We start from the raw sequence: 18757 nt of genomic DNA, 5'->3' as shown, positions 1-18757 counted from the left end.
AAATTGAAGGCAGGTAGGAGAGTGCAAAGGCAACAATTTAACCACACTGAGCAGGCAGGAAGGGCCGTGGAAGCACAACAGACTATGGAGGGCAGTGGAAAGGGGGGCAGGGGCAACAAACCAACAATACAGGACTTGCAAGAGAGGCTGTTGGAGGGAAGATCTATTACGGGTCAAGGAAGCTAGAGGTGGTCCCCAGAGCCCCGGGAGCCACCACAGAACTGAGCAGGAGAGTGAGTCAGGGACAAAAGGGGCACCTTAATTTGAGCCGGGGTGCCTAGGAACGCTTGCTCCAAAAATGCAAAGTCTGCAGTTCTGGAAGTAACACCACATCCTCTCCCCTAAGTGCAACATTTAATCAAGTGGTCAACTGGATAAAAAAAAAATAAAGATAACAAATAATTTAAAAGTGCTTTGTCGCTATTTGAAAACTCAGACAAAATGTCCTTATTTTAGTCTTTTAGAGCACTAACCATAATTTTGATGCCAATAAGACCCTCTCATATATGTAATTTCTAAAGGAAATGCTCTAGGTATTACAGTTTTGATTACATCAAGATGATGTCAGGCGTTCCACACTTTTGTAATAAATATAGAATGTTAGCAATCTAGTTGTTCATTGGGATACTGTTGAGAGGCAAAGGCCAGGGGCACGGACTCTGAAAATTGAAGGCAGGTAGGAGAGTGCAAAGGCAACAATTTAACCACACTGAGCAGGCAGGAAGGGCCGTGGAAGCACAACAGACTATGGAGGGCAGTGGAAAGGGGGGCAGGGGCAACAAACCAACAATACAGGACTTGCAAGAGAGGCTGTTGGAGGGAAGATCTATTACGGGTCAAGGAAGCTAGAGGTGGTCCCCAGAGCCCCGGGAGCCACCACAGAACTGAGCAGGAGAGTGAGTCAGGGACAAAAGGGGCACCTTAATTTGAGCCGGGGTGCCTAGGAACGCTTGCTCCAAAAATGCAAAGTCTGCAGTTCTGGAAGTAACACCACATCCTCTCCCCTAAGTGCAACATTTAATCAAGTGGTCAACTGGATAAAAAAAAAATAAAGATAACAAATAATTTAAAAGTGCTTTGTCGCTATTTGAAAACTCAGACAAAATGTCCTTATTTTAGTCTTTTAGAGCACTAACCATAATTTTGATGCCAATAAGACCCTCTCATATATGTAATTTCTAAAGGAAATGCTCTAGGTATTACAGTTTTGATTACATCAAGATGATGTCAGGCGTTCCACACTTTTGTAATAAATATAGAATGTTAGCAATCTAGTTGTTCATTGGGATACTGTTGAGAGGCAAAGGCCAGGGGCACGGACTCTGAAAATTGAAGGCAGGTAGGAGAGTGCAAAGGCAACAATTTAACCACACTGAGCAGGCAGGAAGGGCCGTGGAAGCACAACAGACTATGGAGGGCAGTGGAAAGGGGGGCAGGGGCAACAAACCAACAATACAGGACTTGCAAGAGAGGCTGTTGGAGGGAAGATCTATTACGGGTCAAGGAAGCTAGAGGCGGTCCCCAGAGCCCCGGGAGCCACCACAGAACTGAGCAGGAGAGTGAGTCAGGGACAAAAGGGGCACCTTAATTTGAGCCGGGGTGCCTAGGAACGCTTGCTCCAAAAATGAAGAAAACAGACATATGAGACATGGAATTGGTGGCAGAATACAATGGCAGTTTAATGAGAAGATACAACTTCAAAGAAACCGCAGAATAGAGACATAAAGTACAAAATACAGAATCCAGATAATCATACAGCTGTCATGATATTCTCTGTATCTTAATTAATGTACTGACAGAGAGAGAGAGAAAACACATCTATAAATGCATCATGAGAAACAAGTTACACCAAGGAAAATGTTACCTAGGAACACTCACGTTTACTCTTAGAGCAAGCATTCCTGCAATTACAATACAAAATCTTTTAAATGCAAAAGTAAAGAGAACAATGGTTAAACATAACATGACATTTCATATAGGTATAATAGAATAAGATACTTCAAGCAAAGCAGAGCAAGACATTTTAAGCAAAGGAAGACAAGAGCTCCCAGCTCTTGGGGAAAACCTGCACAGCCTGTTAACCTACATACAGACGGCGAGGTAGTCCGTCGATATCTGTGGGTGCTCCCTTTTTATATCATTTTGTGGGCTCCTTTGCACGCTACATCTACCTACGTATGCTACCCAAAAGCTTCGTCTGCAGATTTTACCAGACATTTCGTCATTTACCCACTTAATGCTGACAATGGACTGGGTGAAAAGGTCAGTCTCTCAGGCCAATCACTTATCGTAAGTTCCATAGAGCAAGCAGAAAATAATGGGTATTGTACGGGAATTCAATATATTCATGTACAAAATCTCCTCAGTTCTCCTAACTTGACGCTCTGCGGTTGCCACTTCCTTAAAAGCGGGAAACCTGCCCAGGAAGCAAGTACCAGTCCAGGATGCAGCCTACTGTATGTCGACAGCTTCAGTGGGATGTTGAACTTTGATACCGAGCACGGAGCACTCGGGTAGGGTGGGGGCTACTAGTTTGGAGCAGAAGGCCTCGCAGACCTGCCTTCAGACTGCTATACACTAAAATTGCAGAGCTATGGTCAATTTAACAAAGAGGCCTACATATTGAACAGAAGGGCCTACACAGGGGTTTTATGCTGGCTGAGTGGTAAGGATGTCTCAGGATAATTATATAGCAACACAGGACCCGCTGGTCAATTTAATACGGCCTACAAATGCGGCTGGCAGGGCAAGGACAAGGGTCTCATACTTCAGGTGTGGACAGAACGGGCCAGGGGCCCCCTGTGATACAAAATCTACCCTCCTTCAAGGCTGTGGCAATGTAATAGACCATTGTGGGCAGAAGGAAGAGGCAATGGTAGTACAACCATACATGCCAACAGACCCGATTCAGCCAGGAAACGTCCAATGTTTTTAAGCTCAAATGGGCTTTATTTGATCTGTCTCCTGTCTACAATATCCTCTTTTTCAATGTAACTCAAAGGGGAAAATCAATACCCCAGTTTTTTTTCAAAATCTCCCTCTTACCAAGTTCAAAATGTTCGCAAGTATGGTACATTGGATCATGGAAGGAAATGGGATAGGGACATGGACTTGGATAACAGAGGACAAGAGGGGCATGGAGAGGTGCACCAAACTGACCCTGCAGGGCAGGCATCAGGGTTTGCAGCAGCACAATACACCACACAGGGCATGCAGGACGGGAGTGCAGCACACCAATCCATAGAAAGCAAGAGGGAGGGGACAGGACCATGCACATGGACAACAGAGAACAGAGGGGCAAGAGGCAATGGTAGCTAGCTGACCATAATGGACAGACAGGAGAGAAAGCTGCAGCATTACAGACCATAAAGGGCAGTAGGGACGGATCAGGGGCATTACAATGGAACAGACAAGCCAGGAGGGAGGGAGTAGGGGTCTTCACATGTAAACAGAGGGCTGGGGGCAAGGGGGCAGGGCAGGAGCAACAAGATAGCCATGGAGGTCAGGCAGGATGGGCACTAGAAGCAAGACACACCATGAAGAGCAACAGTGAGACTGTGATGGCATACACACAGACCATGGAGGGAAGGTGGGAGGGGGTCAGGGGCAGCTAACTGACCACACAGGGAAGGTGGGAGGGGCCATGGCAGCACAGAAGACCAATGGCTATGATGGGCAAGAAGGAGGGTGCAGGGGCATGCACAAAGGACGATGGAGGATAGAAGGGAGGGTCAGGACCTGTGCACAGACAAGAAAGTTCAGGGGAAGGGACCTCACAACAGACCACACGGGGCACGCAGGAGGAGCAGTTGCAGCACAACAGACCAGGGAGGGCAGAAGGGTGTGGCAGTACAATGGACCATGTAGGACAGGAGGAAGAGGATAGGGGCATGGCATGTGGACAGGCAGGGTGGAGGTGGCAGGGACAGGTTACAGTCATCTGACAATGCTAGGCAGGTGGGAGGGGAGTGGCAGCTCAACAGAACACTCAGAGTAGATAGGAGTGGCAGGTCCATGGGACATGGTGGGCAAAAAGGATGGAGCAGGGGCATGCACAAAGACATCGGAGGGCAGGGGGAAGGAGAATAGGGGCAGCAAGCTAAGCACAGAGTTTAAGCAGGAGGTCAATGATGGGGCATAGAATTGGGCAATGGAGGGCAGGAGGAGTGGACTGGTACATCATACTAAATTGAGGGCAGTGGCAGCACATCAGACCATGCATGGCAGGAGGGAGGAGGCTATTCCATGGATTCACACAACAGAGGATAGGGAGGAGGGGGATGGGGCAGCAAGCTAACTGTTCAGAGAAGGCGGGTATTAGGAACTTTATTGTTTTTAAAACATTGAGTCTGTGCGAACTACTTAAAATATGAACAAGTATGCAGCATAATCTCACTTTTATTCAGGAAGAAGAGGACGTTTGTGACTGTGACTCCGGGCTCACTTGGCAGAAACACCCCCTGACCCTCCACCCCCTATCGCAAAATGTAATGCCCGTGAAAAGGGTAGGTGAACACAGTGTTATATAGAACATAGTCCTGAGAGCACGATTGAAAATGAAAACTAGATATAGTGTATGGTATAAACTATGCACCAAAAAGTGTGATATAAGATGAACCGGGCGTGAAATATAATATGCAATACATTGTGCGCAATGACAGATTCATTGGAGAGCGCGAGATAGCACAGGCACTAGCGCGTGCTATGCGATATGCGCCTTGGAGTGTAATATGCACAGGGCAGTGTTGTGTAACCTAACTAGTCTCTAAAGTTGTAATATAAAATATGTGCTGGGGAGTGTAACGTTGCATATGCACTGTGACACAGATATGGATCGCAGATTGTAATATGTATGGCATAGCACTGTGCGTTATAACATAGGCATCGAGGAAGGCACGTTAGATGGGGCAATATAACCCGTGCGAAGACAAGTGTGGCATGACATATTCACGGGGTGGTGTTACAGTGCACATGGGCTAGAGAGTGTCATAGCATATGCACTAGCTAGTGGAATACAACACAGAGGTGTGTGGCACTCGGCAGGCAATGGTGGGTGTAACACAGCATTGGGCTCTGTCAGGAGCGCGCTGTGACTCTCAAGTGATGTTCATCCCCTTTCCAGAGAGTAAAATAAAAAGTATTACACATCCGGCAGTGGATGTGTGTTTTATTAACCGTGAGGGGGGTTTCTTGCATAGTTTTGGTCGAATTTTTGTCGAATCCCCTTTGAATGGCTTGGTGTGCATGTGTAATAAATGTGCCCGTCAATAGCTACCCATGTTTGTATAAATAAACGACAAGGGTGTCTACCGGGATTAGGCACGGTAGGGCATCAGACATGTCAGAGCTTCACTAGTAGTGTAAATACATTCCACGTGGATTCATTGCATGCATAGTCGCCTTTTAATGAATATCCCGCAAATCGTCATGGTGATAGGTATGTGCGGTTTGTCCAGCATGTCCTAGGTGTGTCTATAAATAAATATTTTTTTAAAATAATAAAAAACAGTGGCCGGCCCTAGGGATTGGGGTCAAAAAAATATAATTAGGAGACAGGCCCTGGGGGATGGGGTCATCAGGGCCAATAAATTAGAATAAGAAGGGGAACCACACAGCCCCCCTTCTTAAAAAATTAAAATAAATAAAAGACTGGCATCGTGCCGGAGGCCATGCCCCCTCCGTGCAGCACTCTGCAAACGCGCCCCCAACAGGCATCTCCAGTATGCGCCAGGGAGCTGCGCTGCAGACAGGTGTTCTGAGGCCAAGCCCCTTTTTACACCTCTCTGCAATGCAGCTCTGTGGCGCTTACTGGAGGTACCTAGTGGTCTAGTTTGACCCTAGGGACCCTTAGGATTCAAGGGGACTTAATCTCTCAACTTAGAACAGCCACAGGGCGCGTTTACACAGTGGTGAAGGGAGGGGACGGGGCCTGAGGTGACGTGTGCAAACACGCACTATGGCACGTTTTAAATTGGGGATATAATTTCCCTTCAATACTGAGGGCCCCTGGGGGCTAACTAGCCCACCAAGTGCTTCCAGTAAGCGCCACTGAGCTGCATTGCAAGGAGGTGGTCCAGGCCGTGCCACTTTTTACACCTCTCTGCAACACAGCTCTGTGGCATTTACTGGAGGTACCTAGTGGGCTAGTTGGACCCTAGGGACCCTCAGGATTCAAATGAACTTAATCTCCCAACTAAAAATGGACACAGGGCGTGTTTACACAGTGGTGAAGGGAGGGGACGGGGCCTGAGTTAACGTGTGCAAAAACGCCCTGTGGCCTGTTTTAAGAGGTAGTTTTAATCCCCATGCCCTATTATGTACTAGGGGCTTACAGAGGAGGTCATGCTAATCACAGGGGGACCCCAACGCATAATGTTCCCTAGTGTATGTAGGTGTTTTCACTGTATTCTAAGTGTCTTTTAACATAGCACTGGCTAGTCAGACTCAGTTACCACCAGTATCCGTCTGAAAAAGTTGAGGGTACAGGATGATTTTGCAACAAGGCTTCTTTCTGCTCTTCTTTTTGTTCTTTCTGCACGTTATCCTTCTTCCTGCACTTATCTTCGTATTTGAGGACTTCTGTTGCTTCTTTCTGCACTTCTTTTGTTCTTTCTGTGCATTTTTTCTTCTTTCTTCACATGTCCTATCTCTGTAGGCATAGTTAGAAATTAGCATTTAAAAAACCTTGCAAATTCACTGAAAAAACCATGGGTTTCACACACGTTATAGTTAGGAATTAGCATTTAAAAAACCTTAGAAATTCAATGAAAAAACCAAAGGTTTCACACATGTTATAGTTAGCTGGACATTTCACTCGTAAAAAACCATTGAAATTCCCCCGTTATAGTTAGTTCAGCTAACTATAACTCGCGCGCCCGCAATGCACTGCTGATGACGTCACATATTACATCACTCATGACATGGTCAGTGACATCACTCATGACATCACTGATGACATCTCAAATGACATCACTGATGACATCACTGATGACATCATCCTTGTGATAGAGTGGCAGACCTCCTCTCACACTAATATAACCTTTGATACACACATTCAAAAATAGAGACTAACATTTTCAAAACAATGGACATACCAATACCAGTTACAACAACCTCTTCAGTAATTCTAAGATCCACATACACATCCACTCATTCACCAACAGTCCTATACAGTCACTCATACATGTACTCACTCATCATATGTACTCATGCACCTATACATCCTGTTACACAATGCCACTCATCCATAGTTACTCACACACATAGTCACTCATGCTAATAAAGAATCAAACATACATTTACTTGCATATACAGTTATACACACACCACCACACTTACTTCTACGGAAACTTACACATACTTAGTCTTTTAAACAATCACTTATAGAAACACATACTTATTCATACAGGAACTCTTTCAATCTCTCACTCTCACATATACTCACATATATACACCAATAGTCACATATACTAGTTTAAAACATATGTAGTTACTCATAAAGACACTATTGAGACAGTCATTCACTCACTAACACACCCATACACACACTCATCCACCCATACAGTCCTGCACACATGCTGTGTTCAACACATACAAACAGTGAGTCACTCATTCATGCACCTATGCACTACGTAATACCCCCCACCGAACCATGCAGACACTCAGACTGATACTCAAAAAACCAACTAATAACCTATATAGACACCCATGTAGCTACTCACCAACCCATGCAGCCACTTATACACAAAGTGAGAGACTGATACAGATATTTACATATTTAAACATTACTCACTAAGCCATGTATTCACTATGATACACTTAATCAGTCAGTTACACAATCAATTTTTCAAAAACAAATCATCCATTTAGACACTTATATACCCATTTATTCTTCCATCGACCTTGAGATATACATATATAAAACATATTTAATTTTCAGAAAAACACACATTCACTGGATGATGTCATCAGTGATGTCATCAGTGATGTAATTTGAGATGTCATCAGTGATGTCATGAGTGATGTCACTGACCATGTCATGAGTGATGTAATATGTGACGTCATCAGCAGTGCATTGCGGGCGCGCGAGTTATAGTTAGCTGAACTAACTATAACGGGGGAATTTCAATGGTTTTTTACGAGTGAAATGTCCAGCTAACTATAACATGTGTGAAACCTTTGGTTTTTTCATTGAATATATATATATATATATATATATATATATAAGCTCGTGGAGTGCACAAAATTTGAGGAGCACTCGGACACGGACCGCTTTTCCCCGTAAAAGCCTTTATTGGTTGAACAGCCTCATTTCGCGGCGTAATGCTCCGTGTCTGCGCCAGCCTCTGAAGAAGTGATGTTCACAAAACACGTAAGGCTGCGTACTCATACTTTTAAAGGACTGGGAAATGAGGCTGTTCAACCAGTAAAGGCTTTTACGGGGAAAAGCGGTCCGTGTCTGAGTGCTTCTCAAATTTTGTGCACCCCACGAGCTTTCATGTCAAGGCGGCTGTTCTACCGCCGAGTAAGCACCACCCCATAAAGGGGGCCAGAGTTCCAATCATGTGGAGCTCAGAAGGGGAATGCGGACTTTGGATCAAGAATGACTTATTTCCTGGGGCTCATGTTGAGCTATAAGTTTTGCATCTATTAAAGGAGCATCCATCTGCGGAAAAGAAATAAGTACTACATCTCCCACAAGCCCTTACGTACTTTTCATCCAGAACAGCTGATCCATCAGCGTACGATATGGAAATGAAGGGAGGTGTGGAACGTAATGCTCCGTGACCGCGCCAGTCTCTGAAGAAGTGATGTTCACGAAACGCGTAAGGCTGCGGACTCATGCTTTTAAAGGACTGGGAAATTAGGCTGTTCAACCAATAAAGACTTTTACGGGGAAAAGCAGTCCGAGTGCTTCTCAAATTTTGTGCACCCCATGAGCTTTCATATATATATTTATATATATATTACCTACTGGCGGTCGCCAGTAGGTAGTTATAGTTATTCGCAATAACTTTGGCGCCAATTGATGAATCTTCGTGAAATTTTCAAAATGAATTCTTTGTTGAGATCAGCTCCTATGTTGAAAGTTTGGGGGTGATTCGTCAAGGGGGAGGTCGAGAAAAAGGGGGGTCCCAAAACGTGTTTTTTCAATGTTAATTTCCATAGGAAACTTTAGACAAGGCTACAGGTCGAACGGGTGAACGGAATTACCCCAAATTTGGCAGGGACAAGGGTCTTGGTCTAGAAAGCACGCTTTTGTTTATTTGGTGCATAATCGTTCAATAGTTTTTGAGAAATATCAAAATTTACAGATATTAATATTTGGGAATTCTGCCATCTGATTGGCTGAGGTGTTACGAGCATGAGCTTGTTGCTGATTGGCTGCGAGCGGTGCAAGCAGTTGCAACTAGGAAGTGTTGGCCGCCATTTAGTGATTCCGTTGAAGTGAGTAAGGTGAAAAAAGGGGGGGGAAAATGGGAAATAGGAGGGTAGGAGCACTGTAACCTCTGTGGGGTGTTTAGGGTGTGCTATAGAGGGGGTGTGAAGTGAAGTATTTACCCCTACCGGTGTGTAAGTGGTGGGCTACGGAAATTAAGTGAGGTATTGGGTAGAGTTTGATGCGGGTAAGGTGAGCTGGGGGATTAAAGCGTGAGCCCAAATTGTGTGTCTTATGCTGTGAAGTCATGTGCCGTGGCCGCTGCACTACAGTTGTGGAAGTAGTGTCCGAATGTGTTTAAAACTACTAGGACGAACTACTGACCCGTACTGGTATGAAAGTCCTGGGGTACGGAATATATGTGAGGTATTGTCTAGAGTCTCATGTTGCTAAGCTGAGCTGCTGCTGCCGGAGTCTGGGATTAAAGCGTGAGCCCAAACTGTGGCTCATATGCTGTGAAGTCATGTGCTCTGGCCGCTGTGCCACATCTGTGCAAGTAGTGTCAGCATGTAGTTATAGGTACTTGGATGAACTTTTGTTTAGAACATTGTAGCTTGTGTATGGTGCTTAGGTGGTGTTGTATAGGGAGTGTGAAGGTAAATCAATATGGTATTTGTAGTGCGCAAACTACTCACCCCTATGGGTGAGAAGAGCTGGGGATCAAAGCGAGAGGTCTGTGCTACAAATTGAGATGGTCTGGCCGCTGCGCCACAGCTGTGTGGAGAATAAATTTTGGCGAGGGTGCGGGAGTTGGCGTTATATGGCCCTAAAATAGGGGGCCTAATTTGTAAGTTATAGGGTGGCTCTAAAAAGAGCCCTTGTGTTCATTAGTTGGAGCTACATATAAGTGCAGATTTTTCAATCTGAGGACAAAATTGTTTGGACCATTTCCACTTCTGTCTTTGGCGTATATTGGAATATACAAAGACAATTTGAGGCAAAAGTAACATCAATTGTCCAAAGGTGTCCTTCATAAGCATTTCCAAATCTACCTCAGTCAATGTGCCTAGGTAGTTTCCACCACAGTGCACAATCATGAGGTCAGGGTGTTGGAGATGCAAACAGGTTTTAACCAAAGGCAACAATTGGTGCCACTTCAATCCTCTCTGCCCAAACCATGTAATGTCCACATTTTGTAAACTTAGGTCTAAGTCAATACGTCTCTGTTCTGTATACCTCTTGCACAAGAAAACATAGCTATGTCCTACGATCCACACTAGCATTTTGAAGGTATGGCTGGAAGGTATGGAAAGATGTCTGTAGCTCATGCCGTTCCTTCGTAGAATAAGAGATATGTCTAAAGATGGGGAACTAGTTTCTTTTCGCATACAAACCGGTACCTGATTGGGAGATGAAAAGCATTGTTTTTTAAAAGTAGGGTGCACATTCGTTTTGTGGAAAAGTAGGTTTGTGATTGGTTAAGAAAAAGCAGTTTGCACGTACATATTATAGTACATATTATAGGATAAAATTTGCTCAACTCAACCACACCTGCTACTTGCATTTAGAAGGCACTGTTCGAACTTAAAACAATCGTGAACTTTAACCTGCACGTGCCGTTAAATGTTCGAGAAAATGTTGCAAAAAAATATCATTAGGTTTAAAAAAATTGATTAACTTTTAACCTCCACGTGTTGTAGAATGTTCTAGAAAGTGTGTTGATAGAATACGTTGCATTTCGGATTTCGATGTGTACTTGAATATTAAAAAAAACTATTTATATGGAAAAGTAGAAAGACAGTAATAGAGAGAATTTTTGAAAGCTAAAAGAATCAAGGAACTATTGTAATTTGTTCTTGATTACCTACTGGCGGTCGCCAGTAGGTAGTTATCACTGTTAACGGTCTGAAAGTGCGAGAGGCATGGTGGTGATATGATATGGTGCTACACTCGGGTATGAAACCGAGAGTCTAAACCGTAAGGTCATTGCTGTAAAGTGATGTGGTCTGGTGTTTGTAGCATGTGTGTGCAAGTAGTGTTAGTAGGCGTTTATACCATACAGGGAGTGGGAAGCGAACTACTGACCGCTACTGTGTGTTGCTAGTATACCGGAAGCTGGAAGCGAAGTAGTTACGCCTACCGGTGTGAAGACTTGGGGTTGAAACCGAGCTGATTGCTGTAAAGTGATGGGCTCTGGGGCGGTGTAGGATACTAGCCGCTGTAGTATAAGTGTGTAAGTAGGGTTAGTATGCATTTATAGTATATAGGGAGTGGGAAGCGAACTACTCATCCCTACTGGTGTGAAGACTCAGGGATTAAACCATGAGCCTAAATTGTGAGCTCATTGCTGTAAAGTGATGTGCTCTGGGCGCTGTATTTTATTTGTAAAGAAGTGTTAGTTTACGTTTATACAATATAGGGAGTGGGAAGCGAAAGTCTTACCCCTACCGGTGTCAAGACTCGCGAATGAAACTATGAGCTCATTGCTGTAAAGTCATGTGCTCGGTGTAGTATTCCATTGTAAGTCATAGTAGAATGTTAGTATGTAATTCAATTAGAATCTAAGGAGCATATTATCAAGGAACTGCGTTAAAATTATCACCGCTTTAGCGGCAGGAAACTGCCGCTAAAACGGCGATAATGGGCTTGTTAATATGCTGTAGAGAATTCCAATAGAAGCCCATGTTAACACCAGAACATGGACTTCTATTGGAATTCTCTATGGCATATCTGGCTGTCTGCCTCTTCACTACATAAATTTGGCGACGAGTGGGAGAAGGCAAAAAGAAGGCACCACTCAGCAATATTTTAAAATTACTTGTGTTGTGCTGAAGACCCGTTTTGTTTCTGTAGCTGTTTCTACTCATGCCAGGGTCGTCGGCTCATTGAACTATGTCATCCGACTTCTGGTAGGATTTATATTTTTAGATTTTGCGCTTCTTCTACTTCTTCACTACATTCTGGTCGCTGTACTACACGTGTGTAAGTAGTGTAAGTATGCGTTTATACTAAAAATGCATCATGGTAGTAGGGAGGGTGACCTCTCAGGCGCAGCTCATACAATGTCCCGGGGTGTTCATTCGCTGGACATTTGTGTTTGCTATTAGAGGGTGGTGCATGGCTTCCACCCTGTGATAGCAAATACTTGTTCGACTACTTGAAGCGAGAGGAGGAAAACCTTGTATCGCTGTAATAGAGGGGATGCGGATGGTAAAAATGGAGAGAAAAGAACAACAAAACAAAAAAACGGGGTCTCACCCGTTCTTTTAAATGAGGCCCCTGGTGGGTGGGTAATGTTCCGTGGCCAAACCAATTATATTGCGGGGTCTCTGTAGGACTGAGGATCTTAATGTCACATGTAAATTAGGCGCGGAAGGGCACAGAGACGTTTTGCAGCCTAGGGGAGCGCCACCTTCCCGGGTATTGTTTACTAATTGCTCGGAGGGTTCGAGGCCAACTGAAGTCCGGGGATCACCACACTCCTGGTCTTTATTTAAATATGCAGGGTGGGCCTCGGCATTCCCTGAAGCCTCGGTGGTCCTAGGCAGTGCCTTCTTTGTTCTGTAATCACACGGGCAGTACTTATGGTGTTATAAAGTGATACACTCATAGAACTCTTGCAGCTGTACAATTACCCAGGCTTCATTTGTCTAATAGTCATTTAGATTATGTTTGGTAGGTGCACTCTAATATTAAATAATGTTGTGCTTAAAATCTCCTATAAACAGATGATTTTCACAATAAACAATAGACAAGTATCGTCAGAAAAAGAAGACCTATACACTGTTATTTATTTGAAAAAATAAGTAACCTTTATTAAAACAGAAGTAAATAGAAATGTAACTTTAATAGAACAGTATGATAACAAAAACATGGGTTGGACTCCAGTGGAAGCAGCGAAGGAAACCTGCAAGACAAAAATGAAACATAAGTATGTGTGCTATGTGGAAGAGGTAATGAAAGGTAGTCCGAATGAAAGGACCATAGTGAGAATGGAAGGGAGGGGGAGTGGGTGGAAGGGAGAAGGGGAGGGAGAGTCAAAAGAAGAAAGGGAGGAGGAGACATAGCGTCGGTCTATTGCACCCAGCCCTTAGTGTTTACCCTCCGTCACCCGTTTGTCTAGGACGGTGGGGTCTGTGAGAAAGAGTGTGGTTCAGCAAGTCCTTAAAATTAAATACCTATGGCCAGAGATTATGGGCCATATTATGAAGGAAGGGCGATAACATTATCGCCGCTTTAGCAGCAGGAAACTGCCGTTAAAGCGGCAATAAGGGGTTGATGATATGCCCTTGTGAATTCCCTTAGAAGCCCAGGGTCTGGTGTGAACCTGGGCTTCTATGGGAATTTACAAGGGCATATTATCAACCCCTTATCGTCGCTTTAGCTGCAGTTTCCTGTCGCTAAAGTGGTGATAATGTTATCGCCGTTGTTTGATAATATAGTACTACATTATTAGTTGTGGGAAAATCGCTTGCATGCACCTGTGCACCCAGGGTGCTGCACCCCAACCCCTTCCCCCGCACTGTGCTCAATTGTAGGTCTTGCACACCGAGGATTCACTGCTCACCTGCCACCACTGGTGTGTCCCATGACGTGTTGGTACAAGCTCCAAGTCCGGGGTATGTTTATACGATAGACCAGGTCTCCGGTCAGGGACGGTGTCTTGATACCACGATGGAAGGTGTCAGAATGCCAGGGCAACATTGGGGGGTCAGCTACCCTTCCGCCCTTCTTGTGGCAATCAATGGAATGTCTGAAAAGGGAGAAATAATTTAATGGTGGAAACATCTGGAGGTAAATGAAGGTTTATTTCAAGCTTGATAGAAAATAGGAGTTGAGTGCATCCTTCGTTTTTGAAGTACGATCTACCAACTGTTAGTGGTAATCGTGGTTCAAAGAGGAGTTGGAGTGCACGAGGATACACAAGGTTAAATAATATGTTATGCCAACGTTCACATACAAAGAAACAGAGCGCATGCTAGAAGCATAATGTGCGCGTGCAATGCAGTGGGGGGAGCCTGTGTGCATGTACACTTAGTAAGGAGCTCACTACAGTGTCCTAAAAGCTAACGCCACGTGTCTGTAGGGCAGCGGTGCCCGCTGGCTCAGGCCTACAGTACAGTCCAGCAGATCCTTAAAATTAGACCGATGTGACTGAATGAGGTCAGAGATTACATCATTACGCACGGCAACATCGCTTTCTCGCACGTGCGCACTCAGGGTGATGCACACCACCCCTCCCGCAGAACCGCCCTCAACAGGTGTCTGTAGGGAAGTGCTGCCCGTAAGCTCAGGCCTACCTTATGGTATAGCAGGTCTTTAAAATGAGACAGAGATGTAACTGAATGAGGTCAAAGATCACATCATAACACATGGTAATATCGCTTATTCGCACGTGCGCAGTCTGGCTGATGCATTCCATTCCTCCCGCAGCAGCGCGCTGAAGAGTTGTCTGTAGGGGAGCGCTGCCCACTGGCTCAGGCCTACAGTACAGTCCAGCAGGTCTTTAAAATGATAGAGATGTGACTGAATTATGTCAAAGTTCACATCATAACACATGGCAATATCGTTTGTTCGGACCTGCACAGCTAGGCTGAAGCACTCCACCCCTCTCGCCGCATCGCTCTCAATTGGAGGCCCTGTGCACCCAGGCCGCTCTGCTTACCTGCTGTCATTGTTGTGTGAGCAAACACTACGGGAAGCGGTGCTCACAATTCAGATGGAATGTTGATTGTAGGAGCGTGTACACCTCAAGGATCCCTTTCGTATACGACGGGCAGTAGGGCTCACAAGTTAGAGCCCGTGTTGATTGCCAGGATGGAGTACACCTCATGGATCCATTTCTTTTTTTTATTGCGCATTGTGATATGCGAGGTGGATGCAGCAAATCATTTGAGGTAGTGTAGAAGAAGAGGGACGTGTGGCGTCGTGGTTATCCTATTTATACGTACACAAAGTGGGCTGAGCTTGCAAACGCCAGGCCAGCGTAGGGGTGTGAATAATTATTCTGGGGACTTGGGCGTTGTTCAGTTCCTGCCTGGCCAGGAAGTGTACTTATGTGTGTTTCTTTTGTAGTTTTGACCTCGCAGAGTGTGCAATTTAGATTAGTGTAGCAGGTGTCGGGAGGGCGGAAACTATCGTTAATGTGTTGGAATGTGATCTAGGATGTGCAGTCTGCCCGTGGCTGATGATGCTCCTTAGAGCCAGCAATACCCAGGCCGAAAGGCAGCATAATAATGTGCAGACACACACACACCAGGGGCATTGTGTAACACATTTGTTTTTTGATGGAACGTTTGAGATGCATGGCAATCACACGTGGAAGGCTAATGTACAGAGCATGAATATTGATCAAGACGATCGTTGCATGTTGTGTGTAGTATAAGATATGTGTATACAGGAAACCACTTTTCAAAAAAGCTTTCTAAGCAGAAGAGGTGTCTCTCAGCAAACGCTGTAGAGAGAATGAGTAAAATGGGTGGGGTCGTATAACTGTTACAATGGGAAATGTTATGAACCAATCAAATGCTTTTTTTAAGGTCACATGGCAATAGCACACCGAGCGCGCAAGGAGGCCGCACCCGACACGATTTTGACAAAATACATTAATCATAATATAAGTTTATTACAGTTAGAAATATATAAATGTTTAAAATAATTTAGATTTTTGCGTGCTCTCATATACTGTTTAAAGTTATTTAGATATACTTTTGAGACAAAAAAAAAAGGGAATGGCGTACCCGGCGCGATACTATACGTCTGTGCCGTAACACAGGGCCTGGCAGCGTGTAATCGTCAAATATGCAACGTGCAGCAGGCGCGACCCCATACGTACATGACGTAACGCATGGCTTGGTACCCGTCGGATACCAAAGTAGTACCTGGGGTGACTTCATGCGTATATGATGTTACGCGGGACGCGGTGCCACGAACTCGTCGGATACGAAATGCGCATCATTTACTAGTTTAGCAATATGGCGGATAGGATTCGCGTGGTAATGGAGCTTGGTACGCTGAGTGATGTAATATGTGACATCATCAGCAGTGCATTGCGGGCGCGCAAGTTATAGTTCGCTCAACTAACTATAACTGGCGAATTTCTCTGGTTTTATATGAGTCAAATGTTCAACTAACTATAACGTCCCTGAAACCTATGGTTTTTTTCATTGAATTTCTAAGGTTTTTTAAATGCTAATTCCTAACTATAACGTCTGTAAAACCTATGGTTTTTTCAGTGAATATATATATATATATATATATATCATACATACATATACAGGTATTTATAGAGTGTCGTCTGATTAGCTAGAAAGAGCCCCAAGAGCAGGTATAAGGAATACTTTGAGAGAAAGAAGAGCTTTGTGAGGAGAGGACCATTTCATTCTTGAATTATAGAGACTTAAATTATAAAGATGTGCCAGTTGTTAAATCAATTTCTCTATTGTAATAATCCTAAAGTGTCAGAACGAATCAGTATGGGGAGTTTATTGCAATCAAGAAATACAGTTGTATCTTCTTAATGGAGACTAGAGTTGATAAGATGGGGGCTAGAAAAGAAAATGAGAACTCTGATACTTGGATTTTTAAGGAAGTGTAAACCTTCCTGGATGAACACAGTTGAAATCAGTTAATGCTGCTTTTGGGATTCATAGATATGGGATAATTCGAGTCTATCTCTAGTGGTGGCTTGAGTACCACTTTTATCACATCATATAATCTCATGTGCATATATAAAGTGCACATTCACGCCTGAGGGTATCTTGCTGCTGAATACCATATGTTTTTTGTTATCCAAGTAAATAATACGCATTGTATAGACCTTGGAAGGAATAAAGGCTGAATTGTAGCATCAGGAGTCAAACATGTGAGAGAGTGGTCAAACGCACATCCCTCAAGTGGATTAATTAATTTAATAAGCCACCAGACTAATACAATCTGTATCGGTTCTTCAACATACCTATCATTACACACATCACTGTGGAGACTTTAAAATGACTGTAATCACACATTATCACTGTGGGGACATGTACATGACTATAATCATGCACTATAACTGTGTGCTATCCCTGTGCATCCCATTAATCACACACTATCTCTGTGAGGACCTGGGCATGTCTGTAAACATACACATTCTCTGTGGTAACTGTGGTAATACTATAGTCACACACCTTTTTTGTGGGGACCTTGGCATGTCTATAATCACACACTATCGCTGTGGGGACCTCAACATCTCTATAATCACACACTATCTCTGTGGGGACCTCGACATCTCTATAATCACACACTATCTCTGTGGGGACCTCGAAATCTCTATAATCACACACTTTCTCTGTGGGGACCTCGACATCTCTATAATCACACACTATCTCTGTGGGGACCTGGGCATATCTATAATCACACACTATCTCTGTGGGTACTTGGGCATGTCTATAATCACACACATTCTCTTTGGCAACCATGGTAATGTTGTAGTCACACACCACCTCTGTGTGGACTTGAGCACTCCTGTAACTAAACGCAAGCTCTGTTTTGGCTTGAGCATCATCAGGTTTGCCTTGTCTGTATGGGGTTTTGTGAATCCTGCTTAGTAGTAAAGTTAGACTTTTGGTCCAAGTTTACATTGTTGAAACACAATCATCTTCCTGCACTATCTCTGTGGGGACTTAAACATCGCTATAATAACACACTATCTTTGTGGGGGCTTGAAAAAAACTATAATAAAACACTATCTTTGTGGGGACTTGAACATCACTATAAAAACATCATCTCTGTGGGGACTTGAGCATTCCTGTAATGAAACGCAAGCTCTGTTTCGACTTGAAGCACCAGGGGGTGCCACGAGGCACAGGGTTAAGACTGATTCGCATATAGCTGGGTCTGAACTGGAGTGGAAAAGTGAGCTAAAGAACGATGATGGATTCAACCCAGATCTGTGACTGGGGGTGAGCGACTGAAAAGTTTCAGCACTCTGTCCATAATCTCCTTGTGTTTGCTTTGTTCGCCCTAAGTTGGCAGGGTATGCCCAGATGTGGGTCCCTTGCTCACTTTGCCACTGGATTCAAGCTAGCCTGACGAGGGGGTGTTACCCAAAACCGGTCCCAGGACGCTTGTTTCCGGTCCAGGGAAGACCTGGCTTGGCAGTTTGGGGTGGACTCAACCCAGATCTGTGACTGGGGTAAGTGACTGAAAAGTTTCAGTACTCCGTCCATCATCTCCTTGTGTTTGCTTCGGATTGAACATTATCGGCTTCACATTCTCTGTGTGGGGCTTTGGAAATACTGAAAAGTAGTAAAGTTAGACTTTTGGTCTAAATTTACCTTTGTTAATACTGAAAAAAGTAGTAAAGTTAGACTTTTTGTCTAAGTTTACCTTTGTGAA

General features: G+C 44.2%; 1 protein-coding gene across 4 annotated transcripts in view; it reads right to left on the bottom strand.

The window, feature by feature from the left end:
* The window catches only part of LOC146870218 (uncharacterized), a 258832-nt gene that overhangs the window by 75718 nt on the left and 164357 nt on the right, over positions 1–18757 (bottom strand). The window contains exons 2-3 of one of the 4 annotated variants that reach the window (XR_014970050.1): positions 13947–14132; positions 13191–13286 (exon numbers count right to left, since the gene is read on the bottom strand). The exons of the other annotated variants lie outside the window; for them this stretch is intronic. The gene's annotated coding sequence lies outside the window, so the exon portion shown is untranslated. Of the gene's footprint in view, positions 1–13190; positions 13287–13946; positions 14133–18757 lie in introns of those variants that run through there. 4 annotated transcript variants of the gene reach the window in all.

This window comes from Triturus cristatus, chromosome 1_1, assembly GCF_964204655.1.
Source record: "Triturus cristatus chromosome 1_1, aTriCri1.1, whole genome shotgun sequence".
NCBI classification, from domain to species: domain Eukaryota; kingdom Metazoa; phylum Chordata; class Amphibia; order Caudata; family Salamandridae; genus Triturus; species Triturus cristatus.
This window is presented reverse-complemented; position numbering and strand designations above follow the sequence as displayed.